Source organism: Ctenopharyngodon idella, chromosome 7 (assembly GCF_019924925.1).
Source record: "Ctenopharyngodon idella isolate HZGC_01 chromosome 7, HZGC01, whole genome shotgun sequence".
Lineage (NCBI taxonomy): Eukaryota > Metazoa > Chordata > Actinopteri > Cypriniformes > Xenocyprididae > Ctenopharyngodon > Ctenopharyngodon idella.
In genome coordinates, this window is record NC_067226.1 from 49189888 (window position 1) to 49201557 (window position 11670).

At 36.8% G+C, this 11670-nt stretch overlaps 1 long non-coding RNA gene across 2 annotated transcripts; it reads right to left on the minus strand.

The window, feature by feature from the left end:
* Nucleotides 1-933: 933 nt before the first annotated feature.
* On the minus strand, nt 934-10400 carry LOC127516801 (uncharacterized). 2 transcript variants are annotated; one of them, XR_007931087.1, is made up of 3 exons: nt 10340-10400; nt 4063-10015; nt 934-1258 (listed from the first exon to the last, which is right to left on the minus strand). It is a non-coding gene; the product is annotated as an uncharacterized LOC127516801 (long non-coding RNA). The 2 variants fall into 2 exon arrangements; XR_007931086.1 differs by having other exon boundaries at nt 10336-10354.
* Nucleotides 10401-11670: the final 1270 nt, after the last annotated feature.

Here is an 11670-nt window from a genome sequence, read left to right on the forward strand (position 1 = left end):
ACTATATGGTGTCAGTAGTATTATTATTATTTTGTTGTTTTATCAAGCTATAATGGAGAATGTGATTAGATATGGAATACACCTTTGGTATGGTAATTTGACAGTACAGTTGAAATCCAGGCTTGGACATCTTATTTAAACAGCTATGAAGATCATGGGAAGAATAAGAACCCTTTTATCTCCAGACCCTGTATGAAAAGTCTTTACTGAGGGAGGCATATAAGATTCTGCATGATACAGCACACACCTTGGACACACCTTGAGTTTGAAATGCTGCCATCGGGTAGGAGATTAAGAATGCAAAGATACAGATTAAACCGTTTTAAAAATTATTTTATTCCTTCTGCAATTAAGTTATTAAATAACATTTAGTAAGTTTTTTTATTTTTATTTTATTGTATTATTTCTCTCTCTCTCTCTCTCTCTCTTAATGTATGTGTTGTTGTTGTTGTTGTGCTATTTTGTTATTGTTTACTATGTGTTTTATGTGATGTAGTGGCTGTATTGTTGAGCCCAAGACTTCATTCAGCAAACTCTGTTTTTTCAGGCTCATGAAGGTGGATTGGTTTTTAGCTGTGTTCATTGCCATGGTAACTTATGCTACACGGCTAACCTGCTCCGGAGCAGGTTTTATTCTGAGTTAGAGATTGCAAACCAAAACTGGACCAATCAGCTGTCAGTAAAGTGACATGCATCTGATGCAATAAAGCCACTCCCCCTGTATCTCTCGTTCCAAATTAAATCAGTTTATAGTGAAAACATTTTAGAGACAAAATTGCTCATCTTTTGCTGCTAATTATTCATTATATTTATATTAAATAAATTAAAACTATGAATAATTCATATGACATATTCATACAATTAGGCCTATTATATTAATTGACAATATTCAATTCAATTCAATTCACATTTATTTGTATAGCGCTTTTCACAATACATATCGTTTCAAAGCAGCTTTACAGAGAGTGCATGTCAACATTACAATTTGGAGAATGCAGTTTGCTAATAATGTAATAATTTAGGCAATTAATTTACAATCACTGTTAGCAATTTAATTGAAGGTAGAAGCAAAGAGCTCCTGGAAAAATGAATTACATATTAACAATAATTAGGATATATAGAAATTTGGGAATATGCGTGTTGATCCAGATGTTGCATCTTCTGAAGTCCTCGCAGGAGTTGGCGCCGTCTCTTCCAAAGTTTTAGTCATCTGAGGTCTTCTTAAGAGGTTGGATCCAAACTGAAACTGATGTACTCTCTAGTCCCGAGGTAAAACGGAAAAGCAAATGGAGAATAATTAGCATAGCTGCTGTTCATAACATTAAGCAAAGATAGTCATGTGCAATTGATCTGATATGAGATGGATTATGTGAACGCTTGGCTAAAGAGATGTGTCTTTAATCTAGATTTAAACTGGGTGAGCGAGTCTGAGCCCCGAACATTATCAGGAAGGCTATTCCAGAGTTTAGGAGCCAAATGTGAAAACGCTCTCCCTCCTTTAGAGGACTTGGCTATCCTAGGTACAACCAGAAGTCCAGAGTTTTGTGATCTTAAAGAGCGTGAAGGATTGTAGGGCGATAAAAGATCGGTTAAGTACACAGGAGCTAAACCATTTAGAGCCTTATAGGTCATTAGCAGTACTTTATAATCGATACGGAACTTAATAGGTAACCAGTGTAGAGATGATAAAATTGGTGTTATATGATCATATCTTCTTGACCTGGTAAGAACTCTAGCAGCTGCATTTTGTACCAATTGTAGCTTGTTTATTGAGGAAGCAGGGCAACCAGCTAGTAATGCATTACAGTAATCTAGTCTAGACGTCATGAAAGCATGAACTAACTTTTCTGCATCAGAAACAGATAACATATTCCGTATCTTAGCAATGTTTCTGAGGTGGAAGAAGGCTGTTTTTGTAACATATGAAATATGATTTTCAAAGGACAAGTTGCTGTCTAATATAACACCCAGGTCTTTAACTGTCGAGGATGGAGTAACAGTACATCCTTCTAAATGCAAATTGTAGTCTGAGAGATTCTGTGTACAGGTTTTTGGCCCAATAAGTAATACTTCAGTCTTATCTGAATTTAATAGAAGAAAATTACTAGTCATCCAATGTTTTACTTCTTTAACACACTCTGTCAGATTGGATAATTTAGAGTTTTCATCTGGTTGTGTTGAAATATATAACTGAGTATCATCGGCATAGCAGTGGAAACTAATTCCATGTCTTCTTATAATATTACCAAGTGGCAGCATGTATATTGAAAATAGCAGAGGGCCTAACACAGATCCTTGAGGCACTCCATAATTTACTATCGTTATCTTAGATTTTTCCCCGTTTAAATAAACAAAATTGTGACGGTCTGATAGATACGACCTAAACCACCGTAATGCCTGTCCCTGGATACCAGTGTAATTCTGTAGTCGATCTAGGAGTATTTTATGATCTATAGTGTCGAACGCAGCACTGAGATCAAGTAACACTAGTATTGAGATACAGCCTTGGTCAGAAGCTAGAAGTAAGTCATTTGTAATATTAAACTTTGCTTTTAAATTAAAATAAATATAATACATGCATAATATATAAAGCTTTAAAACAGGTTAAGCTTACATGTAGCAGTGTTTATTCCTGCTTTGTAAATGCATTTAATTTCATATTTTTCATAACAATCTTTTAATCTTCGGAAGAGACATAAATTGTGCGGCTCTCTCGCGAGAAGTAAATCAAACTGACGTTCTCCTTGTTCTGTGTGATGTTCTGCGGCTGTTTGCCGCATGTGTCACACTTTCAGGTGCACGCGCTTTGCAAACTCTGGATTAAACCTGAGTTGACAGAGAAAGTTTATACCGAGCAATGTGCAACAGTTGATCCTGATCTAAACCAGGTTGGATTTATCTGGATTTGTCAACTCCAAACCTACTCTGAAACTCAGAGTTTGTTCAGCTAGCTTCATGCAACAGGTCACATGTCCCTCAGGGGCTTTATTTCAGCTGTCACTGCTTTGTTTGTAACACGGAAAACCTTAAAGGCGTAGTTTCACCCAAAAATGATCATTCTATTGTAATGCTCCACTGGGTGGTTGTCCAGCACATCTAATAAATAAACAGCTGGTCCAAAGCGCAGCAGCTAGAGTTCTTACTAGAACGAGGAAGTATGACCATATTAGTCCGGTTCTGTCAACACTGCATTGGCTCCCTATTAAACTTCATATAAATTTTAAAATCTTGTTAATTACTTACAAAACACTAAATGGTTTAGCTCCCCATGAGCGAGCTCAACGCATTATAGTCCTTCATGTCTATTGCGATCTCAAATTTCTGGCCAGTTGATAATGCCTAGAATATCAAAATCAACCGCAGGCGGTAGATCCTTTTCCTTTTTAGCACCTAAACTTTGGAACAGTCTTCCTAGCATTGTTCGGGAAGCAGACACACTCTGTCAGTTTAAATTTAGACTAAAAGCACATCTCTTTAACCTGGCATACACATAACACATTATCTACTTCTATAAATTCAAATCATGTAAATTGTTAGGCTGCATAAATTAGGTCAGTCGGAACTGGGAACACTTTTCATAACACCTGATGTACTCACTACATCATAAGAAAAATGGCGTCTACGTAATATTAGTCTCTCTCTGTTTATCCCGAGGTTTGCCGTAGTCTGCCAGATCCAGGCCGTATCCAGATGAAATGAAGGACCTGAGCCTAGACACGATGACAACGCAGCCCTGAAGTGTCAACTAAACTATCCGCTGGTTAGGCCTCCTTCCCTTTCCCTTCCCTATGTATAGATAAAACATTAGCAAAATGATTCCAGTTCTCATGGATCTGCGGACACGACTAATTTTTCTGTATTATGTGGACCAGACAAGTAATTTGGTAATGTCACTTTGTAAAAAAGACTAAGCGTCTGCGCACATACACAGACTAAACATGTAAATGAATGGCAAGAACACACTAAAAGTCTTCTGTTTTCAGTTAAAAAGGTGTCATTTAAGCGGCCCCTAATTAATAATTACTGATTTTTACAACGGAAGTGATTCAATCAAAAACTTACTTTAAGGTGATGGATCCGATCTTCAGCCAGAAGGAGCTGGATTAAATAATTTGAATGCTACCGTGATTCCAATCTGAATTCTGACTTGTAATGCTGACCAAATTATAATCACACCGTGCTCATTGGCCAGAGGAGAACTGGCCCCCTGACTGAGCCTGGTTTCTCCTAAGGTTTTTTTCTCCATTCTGTCACCTGGTGGATTTTGGTTTCCTTGCCACTGTTGCCTCTGGAACACTTAGGCCCAGTTTCACAGACAGGGCTTAGCCTAAGCCAGGATTAGGCCTTAGTTCAATTAGGTCATTTGAGTAGCTTTTATAAATGTTCACTAGAAAAAAAAGGAAAAAAAAAAGCATTACTGGTGTGCATCTTGAGACAAAACAATGGCACTGAAATGTTCTAAGATCTGTCAGTACAAATTACTTTCAGTTAAAACAGCTCAAGCATGCATTTTAGTCTGGGACTAGCTTAAGCCTTGTCTGTGAAACTGGGGGTCATTAATTACTCACCCTCATGTCGTTCCAAACCCACAAGACCTTCGTTCATCTTCGGAACACAAATTAAGATATTTTTGATGGAATCCGAGAGTTTTTTTTTTTATCTCCCATAGAAAGCAACGTAATTACCATCATTCAAGGTCCAGAGAAGTAGTAAAAACAACACAAAAATAACGACTTTATTCACCAATTTTTCCTCTTCCCTGTCATTCTGCTACACAATTGACGCAGGGAACACAGTGCAGAGCTTTCAGGTTCTACATCAGAATGACAACTTATTATTGGCCAGATCCTGCGTCAGCATCACACGCATACGCTGTGCTTATCACTTGAACAGCGTCGGCCATAGGAGACTGACAGGGAAGAGGAAAAATTGGTGAATAAAGTCGTTATTTTTGTTTAGTTTTTTGCGCACGAAAAGTATTCTCATCACTTCATAACATTAAGGTTGAACCACTACAATCAACTGTTTTCTAAAGGCACTCCTGCACACTACGGTGCGAGGCTGTAATGTCACGAATTGTCAGTCATGTGTTTCATTTAGTTTTGTGTTCATGGACTTTTAGTTTGTATTCATTAGTTCCTGTTTTCCCTTGTTCAGTTTCCTGGCACTTATGAGTTGCTATGGAGATTCATTTAATCATCACAGGTGTTTGTCATTTATCACTATTGTTTGTGGTGTATTTAAGTTGCTCTGTCCTCACTTCACATTTGTCTGGTATTGTTTGTGCTGTGCACACAGTTTTGTGTTGTTTACTTGTTCTTGGATTTATCTGCCTTTGAGTTATTTAATAAAACTTTATTTTGTCATCATTTTCAGACTCTGATCGTGAAATCCTCAGACCACAGAGGGTTAATTAGCTCACTCTTTGTATATATATAGCACACGTTTTCTGTTCATCACTGTCCGTTCCCATGTCACTGTTAATTTGGTTGTGTTTATCCTGTTCTCCTGAGTTTATCCTGTGCTGCAGTGCTCCTGCATTTGTTATTTTGTAAATAAAAACATAACATAAATCCAGGCCTGGTCCTTTCTCATCCTTCACTGTTGTCGCTCCTCCTTTAATGCTTCCGGAGCTCCTCTGTGAGAGATACAAGACTGGTGTAGTGCGCAGGTGACGCTCCTTAGCAATCACGCGACCGGCCTCGCACCGTTCTCTCACGGCTCTCGCCCTGCTCTGCTTGTCACAGACTGCTGCATTAGATCCTGTCTCTGTACTCTCCTTGTCCCTTTCAAGACCTCCCTCTTTTAGTTACGAAATCTGTTACAGGGAAAAAATAAAATAATGTTGAATTCCCACCAGGAATTTCACTTGGCCCATCGTATATCTCAAAGCTGGACCCAGGTCTGGAACAACCTTCTTATTTTTAAAATGAAAAAAAAAAAAAAAAAAAATTCGAAAAGATCATTAATTTGTTATTTTTATGCACAATGCTGTACAACTTGACACGATACCATGATGTCTGAATGATGAAATGTCCAAATATGTATTGAGAATGCACTGACAGAGCCAGGTTGTGGGTTTTGTGGTATGTGATTAATAAGTTCAGAATGCAGAAGAGAACAAACAGGACAAGCAGCTTTTATAAAGAATATTTGTGCATTCATTTATTATTTTATTTAGTATTATTCACTGTTCTTTTATTTATTTTATTCATCAATGTATTATCAATGTATTATGAATGTAGTACTTTGAGTTGATTTATTTGTAATTGCACTGCTCATCTGGTCATTGAATGTTGGAGACGAGAACACAGAAGAAGAGAACACAGCCGAGCAAATACTACACCAGACACAGCAAGCTCACTGTTTGTGATGCCCAAAACATAGGAAGAAATATATAAATATTGAATTGGGGGTGAGGATTTATATGATTGTATCTCTGAAGGGAACTGTCTTCAGAATAGTATTAAAGGCATTTTCTTTTCCTCATACCTCCATAGACAACGCAGCACTGCTTTGTGTACAGTGGAAACCAATGTAATGCCCCAAGGTAAATCTACTGTCAGAGAGTGAATTTGCATTTTAATTCAGTCTGTCTGCTGTTTTTGTTTTGTGCAGATGTCTTATAGCATAATTATAGCATAATTTCACAAAACAAAAGTCAGATCATTCTGTTTTTGCTTTAAATCTTTAAATTATACAATCTAATTTAAATAAAAACCAACTGCTCATGGCATGCTGCATGTGTGTAGCATCTTTGTTTGCATCATGATTAAATTGCCTCTAATTTCAAAGGCCAGTTTGGACTGTTAAAGAGCAAATAAACAACAAATTAATTTGGTTTAAAAAAATAAAAAAAATCGCCACCCAGTATCGGAATCGACCAATTTGTAAAAAAAAAAAAATCGAAATCAGCCAAAAAAAATAAATAAAAATAAATCATAATCGTTGCATCCCTAATATATATATATAAAAAAACAAGTTTTCACTGTAAAAATGCAGTTTTCACAGAGCAGTGTTTTTCTAGTTTTCTTGCAAATTAATTTGTAGTTTGCATGGTTAATATCAATGTAGACTAACTGTCAGCGCATTTCACCTTTATTTATATAGCGCTTTTTACAATGCAGATTGTGTCAAAGTAGCTTTACAGTGATAACTGGTATATAATTTTGGCTGCACAGCAGCTCTTAAAGAAAATGGTGTCATTGTCCATCTTAAGTAAATTCAGTATTGATTCATTCGGTTGTAAGAATCAATAGTTATTTAGTTAATTTATCTATATCAGCACTGGAGTGAACAGTGTTGTCATCATCCAACTCAGTTCAGTTTGCATACAATGGTGACAATGCAGGCAGATCAAAACACTGTTGAATATCAAATGTCAAGTGTCCCCAACTAAGCAAACCAAAGGTAACAGCGGCAAGGAACCCAAACTCCAACAGGTGACATCAGGTAGCAAACAGGTGTTAAAATGGAGAAAAAAACCTTGGGAGAAACCAGGCTCAGTCAGGGGGCCAGTTCTCCTCTGGCCAACAGCGAACAATGCTTTATTATGATTCAGGCAGCTATCATAAGTCTGATTGGGATTGCAATAGTCAAAGTATTTATTCCAGTTCCATCCAGTTGAGGATCGTATTCATCATGATGGTATGGACGGTTTGTTAAGGAACTGTGCCACTGGCTGTCGTGTCGATGAGGCCTTCACAGTGGATGATCTAGTTGACTCAATCTCTGCTGACACTTCAGGGATGTGTTGTGGTCGTGTTTAGGCGCAGGTCCTCGATCTCACCTGGATACGGCTGACTACGGTAAACCTCGGGATAAACAGAGAAACTAATATTAGCGTAGATGCTATTCTTCTTCTGATGTAACGAGTACATCAGGTGTTATAGGAAGTGTTCCTGGTTCCGGCTGACCTAATTTATGCAGCCTAACAGTAATTACGTTATTAAGCTATTAAGCGTTACAGTAATCTAGCCTTGAGGTCATGAACGCATGAACTAACTGTTCTGCATTTGTCATTGAGAGCATATGTCGTAGTTTAGATATATTTTTAAGATTGAAGAATGCGGTTTTACAGATGCTAGAAATGTGGCTTTCAAATGAAAGATTGGTATCAAAGAGCACACCCAGGTTCCTAACTGGCGACAAAGGCTTAACAGAGCAGCCATCAAGTGTTAGACAGTATTCTAGGTTATTACGTGCAGAAGTTTTTGGTCCGAAAATTAGAATCTCTGTTTTTTATTTAGTAGTAGGAAATTACTGGTCATCCAATTTTTTATATCAGCTATGCATTCCATTAAGTTTCGTCAGGGCGCGAAGAAATATAGAGCTGAGTATCATCAGCGTAACAGTGAAAACTAACGCCATGCTTCCTAATGATATCTCCCAAGGGTAGCATGTACAGAGTGAACAGCAACGGTCCTAGTACTGAGCCTTGCGGTACTCCATATTGAACTTGTGATCGATATGACATCTCTTCGTTTACTACTACAAACTGATAACGGTCAGATAAGTATGATTTGAACCATGACAGTGCAATTCCACTAATGCCAACATATTTTTCGAGTCTATTTAAAAGAATGTTGTGATCGATAGTGTCAAATGCAGCACCAAGATCCAGTAACACTAATAGTGGGATACAACCACGATCTGATGATAAGAGCAGATCATTTGTAACTCTAATGAGAGCAGTCTCAGTACTATGGTACGGTCTAAATCCTGACTGGAAATCCTCACAGATACCATTTCTTTCTAAAAAGGAACATAGTTGTGATGATACTGCCTTTTCTAGTATTTTTGACAGAAAATGAAGATTTGAGATAGGCCTGTAATTGACTAATTCTCTAGGATCAAGTGGCTTTTTAATGAGAGGTTTAATAATAGCCAGCTTTAAAGTTTTTGGTACGTATCCTAATGATAAAGATGAATTAATGATATTAAGAAGAGGATCTATAACCTCTGGAAGCATCTCTTTCAATAGCTTAGTCGGTATAAGGTCTAACATACATGTTGTTGATTTTGATGATTTAACAAGTTTAGACAATTCTTCCTCTCCTAAAGCAATGAATGAATTTAATTTTTCCTCAGGGATACTACAATGCACTGTCTGACGCGATACTGTAGTAGACGGTTGCATGGTTATAATTTTCTCTCTAATATTGTCAATCTTGAAAGTAAAAAAGTTAATAAAGTCATTACTGCTGTGCTGTTTGGAAACATCAGAAGTTGAAGCTTTATTTCTTATTAATTTAGCCACTGTATCAAATAAATACCTAGGGTTGTGTTTATTTTCTTCTAAAAGATTTGAAAAATAAGCAAATCTAGCAGTTTTTAAGGCCTTTCTGAGAACAACTATGCCGTCTCACCATTACCCAATTGCCCTGCTGCACGGGCTCTACAGCCGGAACCGAACAATGTACAGAGTTCAGTAAGCTAGTCGCATCCAAAACAGTATCTAAAGCCTTTGCATTCTTGCTATCCTCAATTAAAGTTTGGATGCGTGTCTCTAATTCTGAGATTTTCTATGTCAGCCTGACTATTTCCCTACATTTATGACATGTAAATCCCTCGTCACTGACAGAGAAAGTATGAGACAGGCAGAGCAAGTAACAATAGAAGGAGAGGATGACATGACTCACTGTGTTTGTAGACTGATCCGACTTACCACAGCTGTTTGATGAACGCGTAGAAAAAGGAGCGCACGAGAGACTGATGACAAGTTAACAAGCTAGCGAAATGCTAACGCATTGTGATAGCGACTTAGATTAAAAGCTAGCGAAGTCAGATTAATGTGATAGGCAATATTAGATATATGGTAATGATAATATAAACGATGAATGATAGTAAGAGATTCAAAACAAAGCTATACGGAGTTACAGACACAAACCACTCTGAGCAGTGAGGCAGACGCGAGGCAGACAGGAGCAATCGATCAGGAGCAATCCATTTGTTCCCATCCGCCCTCAGCCTCAATGAGTTTGACACCCCTGGTTTATAGGGAGTACAGCAGCTTCTGTAAATGCAGATTAATGAAGATGTTTGAATAATAAACCTGGTTTCCTTCTACTATGGGCAGAAATGGGACCTGTGTTTGGGTTGTAAATAAACACTACCATGATTCAGATATGTTATCCAAATTCAGAATCAGTCTTCTTATTTTTAATCAACCATATCAGTGATTTTACAAGAAATAAACATAATGCTGCATTGCGCATTATTATTATTATTATTTTTTTTTATCATTATCAGCTGATTTTTATCACATTATCATTGACAGGATTTATCTGAATTAAAATATCATGTGGATGCTCTTATAAAATGTGTAATACTTACTTACACCACTGGATGTTCAGGATGTTTTACTGAAGACAGTTTCTCACATGACTGCATTGTCTGGTTTTCCTTTTTTCCCCCTTTCATTTCTGAACATGACTCAGATGTCAGAGTTCTTGCTGGTTAACAGAGCATTAAACCCTTTTATTAGTCTGGTTTCATTTTCATGGAAATGACTATTGGTGCTGTTTAGATGCATGAACTGATAAAATACCTAAATGGAATGTAAATCACTTTTTAAAAAAAAACATATACCAAATGCATATGAAGATAAAAGTGATAAGATCATATTTTAGAACACATCAACTGATAAAAATAAAATCAGGTCAATCAAGAGCCTGAAGGCAACTATTCAAATCATAATTGTGTTGCAACATCAAAGACACGCAGACATTTATTACTGAGTGTAGAGAGCAGTGGAATTTGGTTTGGTCTATTTTTCTTATTACTGTGTGACAGTGAGTCACGTCAAAAATTAACCTTGATGATAATCATCACAAAAGCAATTCCAGCAATGAATCTCTGGATGATATGAGCCTGACAAGTTATATGAAATCCACCCACATGGGCGTGATGTTTTAACCTTTAGTAGCTGGAATGATAAATAAATGGTAACACAAAGGAAAATTGTTTTGTGCTAAATTAGTTTCCCATATCAAGCATTTGCCAATCAAACAAACAAACAAACTATTAAAACATAAAAACAGATTTACTTAGAATTACATACATATTTGCTGGAGAATCAGTAACTTCAGTAGTTAAAAAATAATTAATGGTAGAGAGAAAAGTCGAGTCATTTTTTAAGACATTTTCATCTCCTCAGTGCCTGTGGTATTATGGGATGGTTACTCATTTCAGATGCTGTATTGTTTGTTTTCTGTTTCATGAATTGTGTTTTCTGGTATCCTGCTTATTTGACATACAGCTTTTTCATACACTGTTGTGAAATAGACAGCAATTGTCTTACATGTTAAAAAAACTAAATGTAGTCATATGACTAAAAGTGTGTCTGTGATATATGAAGGCCTGTTCACACCATCAATAAAGATATAGTTCTAAAAATCATTCTCAATATTAAAGAATAGCACCACACTACAGCTATATCGACAGCACAGAGAAACAATATCGTTGGCATCATTTTCAGAATGATTTTATCCATAATAAAAACATTGACAGCCAATCAGAATGCATCCTGCTGTAATGAGCTCAAGCATTTAAAGAGACAGACTCTTATGAACGATATCATCCACTGGTGTGGACACTATTGTAATAGTCTTTATAGTTATCATTCTTTGTGTGAATGGGCCTTAACTCTATCATATTACATTTTAATAT